Source organism: Schistocerca gregaria, chromosome 2, assembly GCF_023897955.1.
Source record: "Schistocerca gregaria isolate iqSchGreg1 chromosome 2, iqSchGreg1.2, whole genome shotgun sequence".
NCBI lineage: Eukaryota > Metazoa > Arthropoda > Insecta > Orthoptera > Acrididae > Schistocerca > Schistocerca gregaria.
In genome coordinates this window covers 870,901,938-870,916,303 of record NC_064921.1, presented here as the reverse complement: position 1 = coordinate 870,916,303, position 14,366 = coordinate 870,901,938, and the positions used below count along the sequence as shown (strand labels likewise).

At 39.5% G+C, this 14,366-nt stretch overlaps 1 long non-coding RNA gene across 3 annotated transcripts in view; it reads left to right on the top strand.

The window, feature by feature from the left end:
- Positions 1-6,185: 6,185 nt before the first annotated feature.
- The window catches only part of LOC126335265 (uncharacterized), a 33,704-nt gene continuing 25,523 nt past the window's right edge, over positions 6,186-14,366 (top strand). Inside the window, exons 1-2 of one of the 3 annotated variants that reach the window (XR_007564838.1) lie at positions 6,186-6,434; positions 6,657-6,750. This is a non-coding gene — a long non-coding RNA (uncharacterized LOC126335265). Of the gene's footprint in view, positions 6,435-6,502; positions 6,751-7,540; positions 9,224-14,366 lie in introns of those variants that run through there. The other 2 variants (XR_007564840.1, XR_007564839.1) reach the window with 2 other exon arrangements.

The window sequence follows — 14,366 nt, the reverse complement described above, 5'->3', positions numbered from 1 at the left end:
CTTATTTACAAACGTGAAAAGTATGGCATTAGCGGCAGTGCCCTACAATGGGTTCATCCTACTTATCAAACAGAAAGCAAGGAGTTAGCATCTCTTTAAATTGCACAAATTATTTTTTTGGCTGGAAAAAATATCTCAGGGTGTTCCAGAAGGCTCCACATTAGGCACAGTCCTATTTCTCTTATATGTTAATGACTTATCAGTAAATATCAGCTCCTCATCAGATCTGTTTGCAAATGATATTTCTGTCTTAGTTGAAAATTAGGATTTGGAAAAAATTTCCAAATCTATGATCACTATCCTCAGTACCTTCGAAACTTTACTTCAGCTAAATGGGTTGAATCGAAACATAGCTGAGACTCACATGATTCAATTCAAAACCTAAAGTCAAAGTGTGAGCAGGTTAAGACTGTTCGCAACAACCAAGACACAGAAGATGTTGAGTCAGTCAAATTCTTAAGTTTAAATGTAGATAAAAATTTGAGCTGTCAGGCACACCTTGAATACCTAGAAAACACACTGAACAGCTTTGCATTAACAATAGAAATTTCATCAAGTGAGACTGGCATGGACACACGAAAGTAGCATATATAAGCTGCTTTGAATCCATTACTAGGTATGGTATATTTTGGGGGTAACTTGACAAATATAGTGAGGATACTAAAACTACAGAAAATCATTTTACATATGTACATTGCAAAACATAAAGAACCATGTTGTCCATTAGTTAGAAAACTTAGAATATTATTTCTTCTATCGCAATTCATCTGCATTAACTTCTTCCCTTTTAATTTATTACAAATTTTCATTCTCTTGTATTGAGGTCCCTGGGCACATAGTCTGAGGTGGTGGGTGGGGAGCATAAAATCTTCTTTGTTTCTAGTATAATGTGAATGGACAAAATGGTTTCCCTCAAACAATTCACGTCTGGTGAACAAATAGCTATTAATCTCATATTTTGCATCTTGCTGCAAGTACTTGCCGAATTTGTCATTTTGTTGGAGTTTTTCTCCAACTTACAGAAGTTGTGTGTTCACTACTGATGAAAAACTGTCAGTGTCCTAAAAGAGAACAGGATGAAGACAGATGGGCCAAAACAAATGTACCACTGCAACATTTAAGCAAATATAAGTGGAGCCGCCAGTCAAGGAAGTGCGAATGAGCTTACCTATCAATTTGTTTCACCAAACGAGAAAGCAGAGTGGCATTATAGACAAGTTTAAACTTCAGATGTTTTTTTAATGTTAATGTAAACATAAATGCATTACACTTATGATAAAAGCAGTAAATCTGCATGCAAAAATCGAATAGTAATCAAAAGGCAGTCTCTTATGATATACCATGCAGCATTTTTGATTGTGTTGTCGAATACTTGAATGTACACTAGACAAGATATGTAAGATATGTTCGAAACTTGCATACAACATCTTCAAAGTTTTTAATCTATAAGATATGATCTGGCTTTAGTTAATTGAATAGTGTTTTTGGTAACATCATATGCACTTCTTTAACATTATTTTCTATTTTTTAATTTTTGTATTCATCGTAATTTTTATTCATTAATAATAATGCTTCAGATGTGAAGACTGCTTTGGTTTTTAAGAATAACTGCTCTTCTGCAACTAGTACTTGCATAATATTCCTGAAATAAACTCGTCCCAGTGACTGGAACATTTGAATTCGAATAAGACTTTTGTCTAATGTAAACACCTCAGCAAGTTCTTATACAAGTTACTTGCTAGTAAACACAAGCGTTTCGTAATACTCTATGTCTTGGGGCAGCTTTACATTGGCAATGCTTGGAGATAAATTAATACCTTTCAAGTGGTGCCGATTTTCTCTGCTTCGGCAGCACTAATGCAATTGTGGCCAAATAGTATGTATTATGTGGTCTACTGGATACTCAGTGGCATTGTCACTAGTAAGTATGTTTTATGTTTTTTCTTCCATTGGCTTTAATTTTGTATTAAGGAAACAATTGTGAAAATATTATTAGTGCAATTAATATGTAAGTAGCCATACAGTACCATAATAATTCATGTTTAGAAAGCGAATTCTAACATATTGTTATGTCCACAGGTACCCAAACTACTTTTCAGTCACTCAGTATAGCGATAATTCAAAATATCATTGTCAATAGATCTGGAGAAATTGCCACTGCAGCTTTAGACTGTCTTTGTCAGACGAGAGGTTAGTTTCTAAGTGTTTCGATGAATTCAATTACTTAAGTGAGATAGTCGGCCTTTGTGTCCGAGTGGTTCTAGGTGTTTCAGTCTGGAACCGCCGTGCTGCTACAGTCGCAGGTTCTAATCCTGCCTCGGGAATGGTGGTGTGTGATTTACTATGTTAGTTAGGTTTAAGTATTTCTAAGTCTAGGGGACTGATGAACTCAGATGTTAAGTCCCATAGTGTTTAGAGCCATTTGAACCATTTGAGCTTAAGTGAGATCGTTCTTGCAAATGTGAAACATCCCCAATTGAGTGGCTTTCAATACAGGAAATATTAGCGATACTACTCTGTCAATTACATTACTTGTAATTAGTGATAGCAAAAATGTTTAAGAATCCTTGTGATTTTGCAGACGCAGTTCTGAACTTGATTGCTGGTTGCTGTACGTATCTATCCACATCAAGGCTCTTGAGAGAGAATCGTGAAGATTCCTGACAACTCTTAGAGGATTTGCAGTTTAAAAGTGCCATAATTATGAAATAAGTGTGAAGAATGAGTGACTGAACTGTGTTTTATTGACGTTATTGTGCGATTTTAAAGGGATGATAAATAAATGTTAAATACAGTGAGTGAATAATGAAAATCTCATCTTCTGCCTGTTAAGCCATCCTGTACCAGCTAAATTTTCGGCATTTAATTATTGGTAAAGAATTTTTGGATAATGACATGCTCCCCCCCCCCCCCCCCCCCCCCTCTTTCCCAACAATCTTCGTGTGGTGAAGCTGACCTGTAACATAGCTTATAACATCCCAGCTGCTCCACCAAATTATAACATTTCAGCTCCTCAACACCAAATTAAAACGTTGCATTAGGAGGTGTCTGATTCGTGCAAAAGGTCTTGAGTTCATATTGACGACAAAAAGTAATTCTTCATTACAGACGTTTATTTACAAACAGAACTGACAGACTTCACAGACTCAACAACTGACTCTCCGAGCTAACCGCACTGCATATCTGAACTGAACTGGCAACTGACAACTCCTAGGTGTATTAATATCTTTCCAAACAATGAGAGTCTTTGACAATGTTTTGTTTATAATAGGATAGCAATTCACGACTTAAAACTAAATTAGACATTACAGAATTTTAGTACAGATTAAAATAAGTAAAAGGATCAGTACATATAAATTCTTACAAGCATAATTTCCAAATAGATTTTATAACATTTTTCTACCAGCTTCTGGATAACCTTCACCAGATTTTTGCTTCCAGAAATATCTTGACATTTGATTCTGGATAATTCTTGAGAGATTTAGAACAACTATTTATATGTAAAATGATTTAAATCGTGTTTCAAAACGTAAATAAATCTTTTTAGCAATATCTCTTGATACAAATCGTCTTTCGAAATTAGGTTATGAAACAGTTTTCACAAGTTTTCGTATTTTTGCGATCATAATATAGAATTTCTCCATAGAAAGTTCCAGAAGCGCGCATCAAACGTTCATCCACAGACCCTCTCTTTCGCTGGTGAGCCTCCAAAAGCATCTTGTCCATATTATACGAAATAATTTAGCTCAAAACTGATAATTTATACAATTAATCATAGCTACAGCAAACAGTGAGTCTTTCTTTTACAAAATGAAATATAATTACAAAATTGAATGAAAATAGGTTACTAACACTAATATACACTCCTGGAAATGGAAAAAAGAACACATTGACACCGGTGTGTCAGACCTACCATACTTGCTCCGGACACTGCGAGAGGCCTGTACAAGCAATGATCACACGCACGGCACAGCAGACACACCAGGAACCGCGGTGTTGGCCGTCGAATGGCGCTAGCTGCGCAGCATTTGTGCACCGCCGCCGTCAGTGTCAGCCAGTTTGCCGTGGCATACGGAGCGCCATCGCAGTCTTTAACACTGCTAGCATGCCGCGACAGCGTGGACGTGAACCGTATGTGCAGTTGACGGACTTTGAGCGAGGGCGTATAGTGGGCATGCGGGAGGCCGGGTGGACGTACCGCCGAATTGCTCAACACGTGGGGCGTGAGGTCTCCACAGTACATAGATGTTGTCGCCAGTGGTCGGCGGAAGGTGCATGTGCCCGTCGACCTGGGACCGGACGGCAGCGACGCACGGATGCACGCCAAGACCGTAGGATCCTACGCAGTGCCGTAGGGGACCACACCGCCACTTCCCAGCAAATTAGGGACACTGTTGCTCCTGGGGTATCAGCGAGGACCATTCGCAACCGTCTCCATGAAGCTGGGCTACGGTCCCGCACACCGTTAGGCCGTCTTCCGCTCACGCCCCAACATCGTGCAGCCCGCCTCCAGTGGTGTCGCGACAGGCGTGAATGGAGGGACGAATGGAGACGTGTCGTCTTCAGCGATGAGAGTCGCTTCTGCCTTGGTGCCAATGATGGTCGTATGCGTGTTTGGCGCCGTGCAGGTGAGCGCCACAATCAGGACTGCATACGACCGAGGCACACAGGGCCAACACTCAGCATCATGTGTGGGGAAAGATCTCCTACACTGTCCGTACACCTCTGGTGATCGTCGAGGGGACACTGAATAGTGCACGGTACATCCAAACCGTCATCGAACCCATCGTTCTACCATTCCTAGACCGGCAAGGGAACTTGCTGTTCCAACAGGACAATGCACGTCCGCATGTATCGCGTGCCACCCAACGTGCTCTAGAAGGTGTAAGTCAACTACCCTGGCGAGCAAGATCTCCGGATCTGTCCCCCATTAAGCATGTTTGGGACTGGATGAAGCATCGTCTCACGTGGTCTGCACGTCCAGCACGAACGCTGGTCCAACTGAGGCGCCAGGTGGAAATGGCATGGCAAGCCGTTCCACAGGACTACATCCAGTATCTCTACGATCGTCTCCATGGGAGAATAGCAGCCTGCATTGCTGCGAAAGGTGGATATACACTGTACTAGTGCTGACATTGTGCATGCTCTGTTGCCTGTGTCTATGTGCCTGTGGTTCTGTCAGTGTGATCATCTGATGTATCTGACCCCTAGGAATGTGTCAATAAAGTTTCCCCTTCCTGGGACAATGAATTCACGGTGTTCTTATTTCAATTTCCAGGAGTGTATATTTACATTAATTCTATTTTTGTTCTTTCTGTGCAAAATGTCCTAATATTGACACAGTACAATATTTAAACATCACCAAAGTTTCCCTTTACATTTTGCATATCTGTATCGACATCCTCTAAAAGTCTACAGTATCGAATACTTCAATATGTCCTGTAATGTTACAAGCTCAAGGTCTAGAGTATGCATTTTGAGGTTGTTGATATGAAAGTGGGAAGTACGGACCTTCCAGTTAAATCAGGAATCGTTTAAGTTTAGTACTTGAAGGAAGCACAGGAAAAGCTTACTTGTGTGGGTTGTATTGTCGGCAAAAACCTCCTGTACGTTCAGTTGGCATGTAGAACACCAGATGTGAAATTTTTTACAGTGCCTTGAGCTGTGTCAGAACAAAAGTGAGGCATGCATATGACTCAATAATATTGTTTTCATTTCATTACACTTATACAGATGTCTGAGTTGTGCTGTGATAACATTGGAAAGTCCTGTACGCATATGACAACTGTCGTATTAGAAGCAGAATCAAACCATTTTTTTTGGTGACTAGTCGCTAAATGATATTTTCAGGAGAAAAAGGCAATGTTGCTTCTTATTGATATAATACCTTCAGAGTCACAACTGTGGTTGACCAACCAGAACTGTTTCTGAATGCAAATGTCGTCATATAGAATGCATACACAGTACATCGATCTCGTGAGACACAAGGTTCTTATAACGAAGTACGAACATCGCTCAACAGATGGCACTAGACAAAGAATGTTAACAGCACCTTTTAATTGCTACTTGGTCCTTCCGACTTTTAGTCGCGACTTGTTACCGAAATCGCAGATGGACCTTCGACCATAGATACTGGTCGAAGAGTTGGACTCGATAGCGAATCGCAGAGAAAGAGCGTAGTACGAACTTTGGCCGAAAGATGACACTGTTAACTGAGCTTTTTAGTTGTTACTTGCGACTTTTAGTCGCTACTTGTTACTGAAATCGGAATTAGACATGGAGGTGTAAGGAGGCATACCTCCATGGAGTTAGACTACATAACGTATCGCAGTGATAGAGCGTAATACGGACTTTGGCCAACAGATGTCACTGTTAACTGCGCTTTTTGGTTGCTACATGCGACCTCCAACCGCGACTTGTCACTAAAATCGCAGGTAATTCCATTGCACGACACCAGGTCTACAGAACACAGTACGAAATTCGTCCAACATATGGTACACGAAGTTGAATGTGAACTGCTACTTGCAACTGCTAATTGTGACTGAAATCATAATTAGATTCTGGAAAGTTGTTATTGTGATATTTGTGATTTCTCAATCACTGTGATTTCCAGCCCACCACTTTTAGTGATATTGCTGGTCTCTCTTCGTTTACAGCCCCCACCTCAAACGAAAACAAAACATATTTCTATGGCCAGGTGACGTCCTATTAATTAATATACATTCTCAAAATCATAGAAGAGGAAAATAAGTGAGTAGCTTCAATTTTCTGATCTTATATTATTTCCACATTATTAGCAATCAAGCATTAATTTCTTAATGAAGTTATTTCTGTCGAGTTTGTAGAGAAATTTGCTTGTATTGACTTTTTCGCCGAGCCAGTTAGTTTATTTGAAACAAAGTTTTTCACACTACTGGCTCCTTTAAACTTCGTTCAATTTCAAGTACATATTTTCAATTTCGGGGGCGAATGACATTATACCATAATAATCAATCCTGAGATAATACAGCACTGGTACTCCAAGAAAATTGTTATCCCGAAAAGCACATAGAAAAGCTGAATTTCGGGTACTACAAAGTGCGTATGGGCGTAGACATATACACTTAGAGCAGAATGAAGCATTTTAGTATGGTTTACGAAATTCCGATGCTGTTGAATTGTCTGATGTCCTGTTTCTTTTATGACACTGTAAGATCTAATAATGCTATATATGTACGAACATATGTACACATTCACTTGAATCTGACTAAGCAGGCAAATTTGGTCAGTAATTTCGAATTAAATATTTTGTTTTACATATATTTATAGCTGTAGCAGAATTTTACAAATCTACCTTCTGTGAAACACAATGTTTTTCGATCACAAGACACTTTTCTAGTGCCTCCTCTAGGCCTGAAGTTATTTCTCAATTTGTGTTGCTTAAATGTTAAATTTATAGAATGCCATTCTATGCTAAATTATAGCCTGGCAGCACATTGTGTTTCATCGTGTTAACTCCCCACATGGCTTTATATTTATTCCTGAAGCAGAATATAAACTGTCAGTTGAACTGTTTCTTTGCCTCACAGACAACCTTGTTAATTTTTTACACATTTTGCAATAGTCATGAAATAGTTTAGTGTCCTTCATTCTGGTGTAACGTACACAAGGAATTGTTTCTTTCATTTTTGCAAGAAATTTGTATTCTTTCTGATCAACTTTTTCCAGTGTAGATGTAAACCTGATTGGAATGCTACATAATATGGCGCAGTACGAATATTAAAAAAAATCTGTCAGTAACCACATAGTAAAATTTTAGGGTACTTTGACCTGTAGTCTAGTTTTGTAAAGAGTATTACGCCAAGAACTGTTTCCTTATTTGCGTTCCTTATGTGGGTAGAATTGATAAAACAATTGCTCTAAGTACAACTCCCTAGGTCCTCTCAATATGCCGCAGGGCTGCACATGGCCACCTGATGCCCCACCACGCACGAAAAGCGTGAGCAGAGCAAAAACGTCATCGTAGCTGCGCATGTGCAGTACGGCCTATTCAGTGTTCCCTGGCAACTACGTAAAGTCACTAGACGGTAGACACTAACGAAGTCGGGAGTTGGTGTTGTTGGTGTAGCCATATATATTTGTACATTGTACAGATTACTCGTTACTTTCATTATTTGTTGTTTTTCTGTGGCTACTGATTATTTCACAGTGAGTGGTGGAAAAGAGCAGTGGAACGTTATGAAGTGTAGTGGATGCTTAATAGGTTGCCTCCAGTTTTTCAGACTTAGTGTGACCAGCCTGTGGGAATGGCTTATTGATCACGATGTAGTTCCAGGCAAGATGTGCAGAAAATGCCAGCAACTTGCGAAGTTTTTATTTTATGACTTTTCATTTAGATGTTGGAGGCCGCGCATTGTGCGGAAGGGTAGTTGTATGGTAAATGTTCAATGTACGTTTCACCAGAGCGCACAAAAAGGTTCTTGGCTTGGGAATTCACTGTCAAGTGTGATCGACATTGCTCACTTTTGTTCCCTTTGGCTCTGTACTCCGTATCCTAAGACGGTAAAGCTCAAGAGGATAACTAGTTTCACTTCACTGACGGTAGCGAACTGGACCTCAGCATGCCGCGAAACCTGCATTTCGTGGGCTTCGAATCCTGCGCGACGTTTAGGTGATCAAGGCAGCGTTGTTGAGGTAGCAGAAGCGAAATTCGGCGAAAAAAGATATTCTCTTGGTAGGAAAAAAGACGTGTGCTGGGTTATTGGCGGTATACATTGCGGATCGTCCAAAACATTCCTTGATCTCGTCGATAGACAAGGAAAATAAACTTTGCGGCGCGTTTTATCAGAAAATTTTCTCCCTGGAACTAGCGGTATAAACAACTGCAGTAATGTATACGGCACTCAGAGTGAGCAGGATTCGGAACAGAGCGATGAAAATCATGGGCTGCAATTTGTATTAACTAATAATGGCGATGCTGATACACGAAATGCGCAAAGAATATTGAGACGTCTTCGAAAATTTGTACCAAAAGGTCGCAAGAGAGAACACTTTCAGGGGTATCTGGCAGAGTGTTTTCAGACAAGCATATCGGCCCAAGGAAAGATTACATCACTTCTTTGTCGAGGCAAGCCAAGTTGGCTCATCACGAGGGTCAATGATAGCTTAGTAACATGTTGGGCAAAGGCAGTTGTAAATGCCGCAACAGGGTGAAACGTACTGCCAACGATTCCCTTCTGTACATGTAAGTAAGTGTTATATTTGACGGCGTCATGTTGCCGACTGTTGTACCACAAACTGTACAGAAAAATGATGCATTTTACAAAGTGTGTAATGTGTCTTGTAGATCATTCCATGTCAAAGCAGCCGGATCATGCCACCCACTATCTCAGATTTTCATGAAACTTTGCACATTTGCTTATAACACCTGTTACTTTTTTTTTGTCTGAGGCAAAATCGTTATATATTGAATTTTCAATGCAGTTGTGTTCTGGTAATTAGGGTCAAGCTTTTAATTTAGAATTTGTTTCATCAGTTAAGAGGTGCATATAGTCAACAGAAATGCATTTATTTCAGCAGTAAAGTTACAAAGAATATTAAAAATGTCATGTTCCATTTCTGGTAAAATTATAAGGGCATTGGAAAAACTCTTATCACATTTCTCCAACCTGCTGGGCACATAGTTTTGGTAGTAATTGTAATAGCAGCTTTATTTATATGTAAATCTGTTTTTACGAAGACATAGGACATGTCAAAGTGTTTACAAGGTTAGATCAATTTAAAATAAGCTTATTCTTATACACATACATTTACAGACTTCTAGTTAGAAATAATCATTAGATTTGCTCCTGGAATACAATACTTTTTTAGCAAATAACTTATTAAATAATGTAATGCCACATTGTTCACTCATATTTCACTGTACACTCACTGTTTCATAACTCTTCACACACGCAACACTGGTGATCTCTGGGTCATTTTCTATATTGCAACTTGCCATTTGCTATTGTGAAAAACTGAGTCAGCATCCCTCAATAATGAGTGAGATGTTGAGCTCAGAAAGAGGAAGAGGTGTTAGTATTGTGCTATGCATAGCTTTGGGGTAAGTTTTTCTAGAAAAGGAAAAAACCACAGTGTGAAGGTGTTATATGGAATGTTGGATGTTTTATAATTATTATTTATCTGTATAACTTTTTTTTTACCATACCCTACTGTTTCATCTAAGTAATCCTACAATGTGTAAAATGAATTGCATAATAGGTACTTTATAGCTGCCTTTTTAAATAAATAAGTGTATTTTTGCAATTTCTTTAATATCTTTCAGTAATTTATTGTAAGTTTCATTCCTTGATAGAAAATGCTGTTTTGAGTTTTATGTTTATTTTTTTGTTGGTAAATGTAAGTTGAGTCTCCCTCTTGTTGCATGGTCATGGACAGATCTGTTTGTGCAGTAATTACCAACGTTATTTTTGATGTGTACAACTGACTGGTAAATGTATTCACATGGAGCAATGTATTCACAGCGCCGAAATTTGTTGGTGGTAATTAATTGTTTTTTGGGGTCTATTTTTCTAGAGTTGTAATGTTTCGTGTATTTATTGTGCATCGAATGTGTTAGTTTACGAAGGGATGTTCGACTTTACAATTTTTGAGGTGTTGTGGTTTTAGTTCTGTTTTTTGTAGTTGTAGGTGTTTTTTTTTTTTGTATCAGTAGTTATGGTTGACCTATATAGGTCAAGGGAAATGACCGATTACAATTTTCATATAGTTTTATATGGAGGTATTGGTGTTTTGGTATTGTCAGCTGTGGTCAAGGGAATCGTCTGATTCGAATTTCTGTAGTTCTTGCTGTAAGCTTTGGTGTTTAGGTATCTTCAGCTGTGGTTGACCTATGTAGGTCAAGGGAAGTGTCAGATTCGCGTAGATTTTGTAATAATTTTTTTTTTTTTTTTGCATGTTTGATGATTGTTTCTTTATTTATAATGTTATGTTTAGCTTGCCCCTCCCTAAAAACCCCAATTTCTCACGGTTGTCCCATTAGTTTGATTGTATTTTTGGAGGGAGATGTTATTGTCTTATTTATAGGTATTTTCGTGTTTTTTTGCCAAGCGTATGTAGTGACATCATAGGTGCCATATTGGAGATGCTTAGAATAGCCATTTCCACCATATTGATGATGTAATGGGTCAAAGCAGGGAGGTGGAATCGAACACTTCTGAAACCCCAAAAAGACTTGTAGTGGTGAATAATACTATATTACTGATTAGAATTTGAAGTACATCAGGCGACAGCTGTACAAAGTTTCAAAAATGGCAGAAAGTTCACAGTGTGACTTGGAAAGCCCATGTTTGATGAGCCATAAAGCATAATTTTATGGATGAATTCAGCCAAGAATTGGTAATGACACACAGCCATTTACTACTTTTCACACCCAGTGTATATGTTGGTCTGTGACATTGACAAGTAAACAGCCATGCATTTCACAGTAGCCTCCGACCTTTTCTATCAAAATGTGTGCACCTGCAAATTTGATGAATACATTTTTGGGTTCCAAACTATGGGTAGTTTTGGGCCCTTATATCTGTACTGTGTGTTCTTTAATCTTTTCTATCCTGCTATTTATAAGGCGGAGTATTCTCTAGCTTCAGAAGCAATGTACGAGGTTTGCACAGAAAGTAATGCATCACATTTTTTCTTTTTCTTCAACAATACTTTATTGAACATAGTGAGAAGTAAACACACGACAGGGTAGTGTTTTGTCTATTTTTCCACATAACCTCCATCCCGTTCTATGGCCTTCCTCCAGCACGGAACAAGGGTGTGTATGCGCTGTTGGTACGGATCCTTGTCCTGGTGGCAGAGCCAGTGCTTGACTTTGTGAATCACCTCCTCATTGACCTCAAAATGTCTTCCACAAATAGCATCCTTTAATGGCCCAAACAAGTGAAAGACCTAAGGGGCTAGGCTAGGTCTGTAGGGTGAATGGGGTAACACTGTCCAACCCTGTTCTGTGATGTGTTCAGCAGTTATCAGACTTGTGTGAGGCCAAGGGTTATTGTGTTGCAGCAAAACATCTCCTTGGGTTGCTGTAGTGCCAAAGTTGCTAGAAGTGCGTCTTAAGTTTTTTCTGATATGTTGACGTATGATTCTGAATTAATGGTACCACCTCTTGGCATCACATCAATGAGAATCACACCTTCACAGTCTCGGAACACAATGATCATGACCTTACCGCTGGAGGCAGGTGCTTTGAATTTTTTCTTTTGTGGGGAGTGGGAATGGCTCCATTCCATCAACTATCGTTTTGTTTTGGGCTCAAAATGGTGAACCCAGATTTCATCACCTGTCACAATCCGGGACAAGGTCTCCTCCTCAGGTCCAAAACATTGCAGCAAATCAAGACAAGTGTCTATTCCATGAGATTTGTGATCCACCGATATACACTACCAGGACCCATCTTTTACACACTTTTGAGTATCCAAGAGTGTGGACAGTTACAGGCAAACTTCCTTTGCTGGTTGACAGATGCAGCGCCAACTGGTGAGTCGTAATGTGTCTGTCCTCCTGAGTGACAACATAAGCTCGTTGCAACCTTGGATGGTCTCCCTGACCACTGCAAATTGTGGAGCTCCACCGAACTGCCTTCTGAAGACCTCACCCTCCGTGGTCAGTGACAAACTGTACTTCTGTCGAAAGTGGTTGCTCCAGACTTTGCAAAAGCGTTTGTGAATATTCCCTACAGTTTCTTTCTCTGCAGTGAGAAAGTCAATGATGGCATGTTGCTTGTAATGTACATCACTTAAAAACACCATTTTGAAACTGTACTACAGCTACGCTACCTGTCGGGAGATGGAAACTTGGTCTGCTCTTTTAGGAGATTTCAAATAATACATATGTTAAATTTTGCATTTGTAGAATTGTTTTCGGCTGAAGGAAAAAAAAAAGGTCTGTGAAAACTAGCATGAGCTGCCTTTTAGCTGTTCCTTCAATTCCATCACAATGAAATTTTCCGTGACTGGTTCCAAAGAAATTCCTCTCAGCAGGTATACCAATATTCTTTTTATGCAGACATAAATTGATAAAATTCTTCAAATTATTGTACTGGGCAGCAGATCCATCACTAGAGTAGTGTATGTGCTTGATGTCTCTTGTTGTTATCCTCATGAGTACATGAAACTGCAGTGGTAACATGACGAAGGCAGTCACTAATAATACACACTTATATTCTAAACTTCTTACTTCCAAAGTAAACTACAAAGGGATGCAACACATTTTTGAAATGAAATGGTGGCTTGTTAAACCATTAATTTTTAAAAGCAGTTCAACTGTAAGCTGTTGTACAGTTGCTCGTTTTGTATCTGTTTTATCACTGTCATTATAAACCTGAACCCACTGTTGGTATTTTATAACCTTTCTAGCTCATATGCTTTGAAAACATCTACCAAATAAGCTTCTAGTGCAGGTTTTTTGTGACATTGTTCATAATGTCATTGTTTGATTCCAGACAGTGCACTGTCTTCTTTGATCAGTTCCTTATAGTCATCATCCTTGACAGGTGCTGTAGCCAACATCAGGTTGGAATTTTGATGTATTACACATACAGAGTGAGCACCAGTGGTGCTGACTGTAATACACAACTTTGGCCTGAGTTCACAGAATTTGGCGAAGCCTGATTTGCTGAAATTCTGCCTACAACAGACTATGGACATTTCTTTCAAGTAGACACATTCCTGCTTATGAACTTTTTGGCCATGCACTCTTACTGCTACGTAATCATTTTTACCCTTTGCTGGTAGTGCCAAGATGCCAGCCCCCATGTTTAGTTCCCTTGCTTGCTTTACCATTCTCACAGAAACATTAAATTCTTTTGTTGTTCTAAGCTCCAGCTGGTTGGGCCCAGGGTCAAAATTTGAACTTTGCTGGAATGACTTGAGTGATGCATTTTATTTTCTAGTTCATTAATTAAAATGTTCATGACCATACATTGCTGGCAGTGCTTCACCATATGTGTCCATAACAGTGAACCTCTAGCCAGCAGCTGCTGCTATAGCCCAGGGAAGAGGAAAGTTCGAGATGAGTCGCTGGCTTTGGCCAATGACATAATGTTAATGTCTGCTGTCATGTTGCCTTTCTCTGCATATATTCGCAGTTAGCTGTGAGTTGCCAAAGCCAGAGAGAGAGAGAGAGAGAGAGAGAGACAGACAGACAGACAGACAGACAGACAGAGAGAGACAGAGAGAGACAGAGAGAGACAGAGAGAGACAGAGAGAGAGAGAGAGACAGAGAGAGAGAGAGAGAGAGAGACAGAGAGAGAGAGAGAGAGAGAGAGACAGAGAGAGAGAGAGAGACAGAGAGAGAGACAGAGAGACTGTGGTGACACAGCTTAG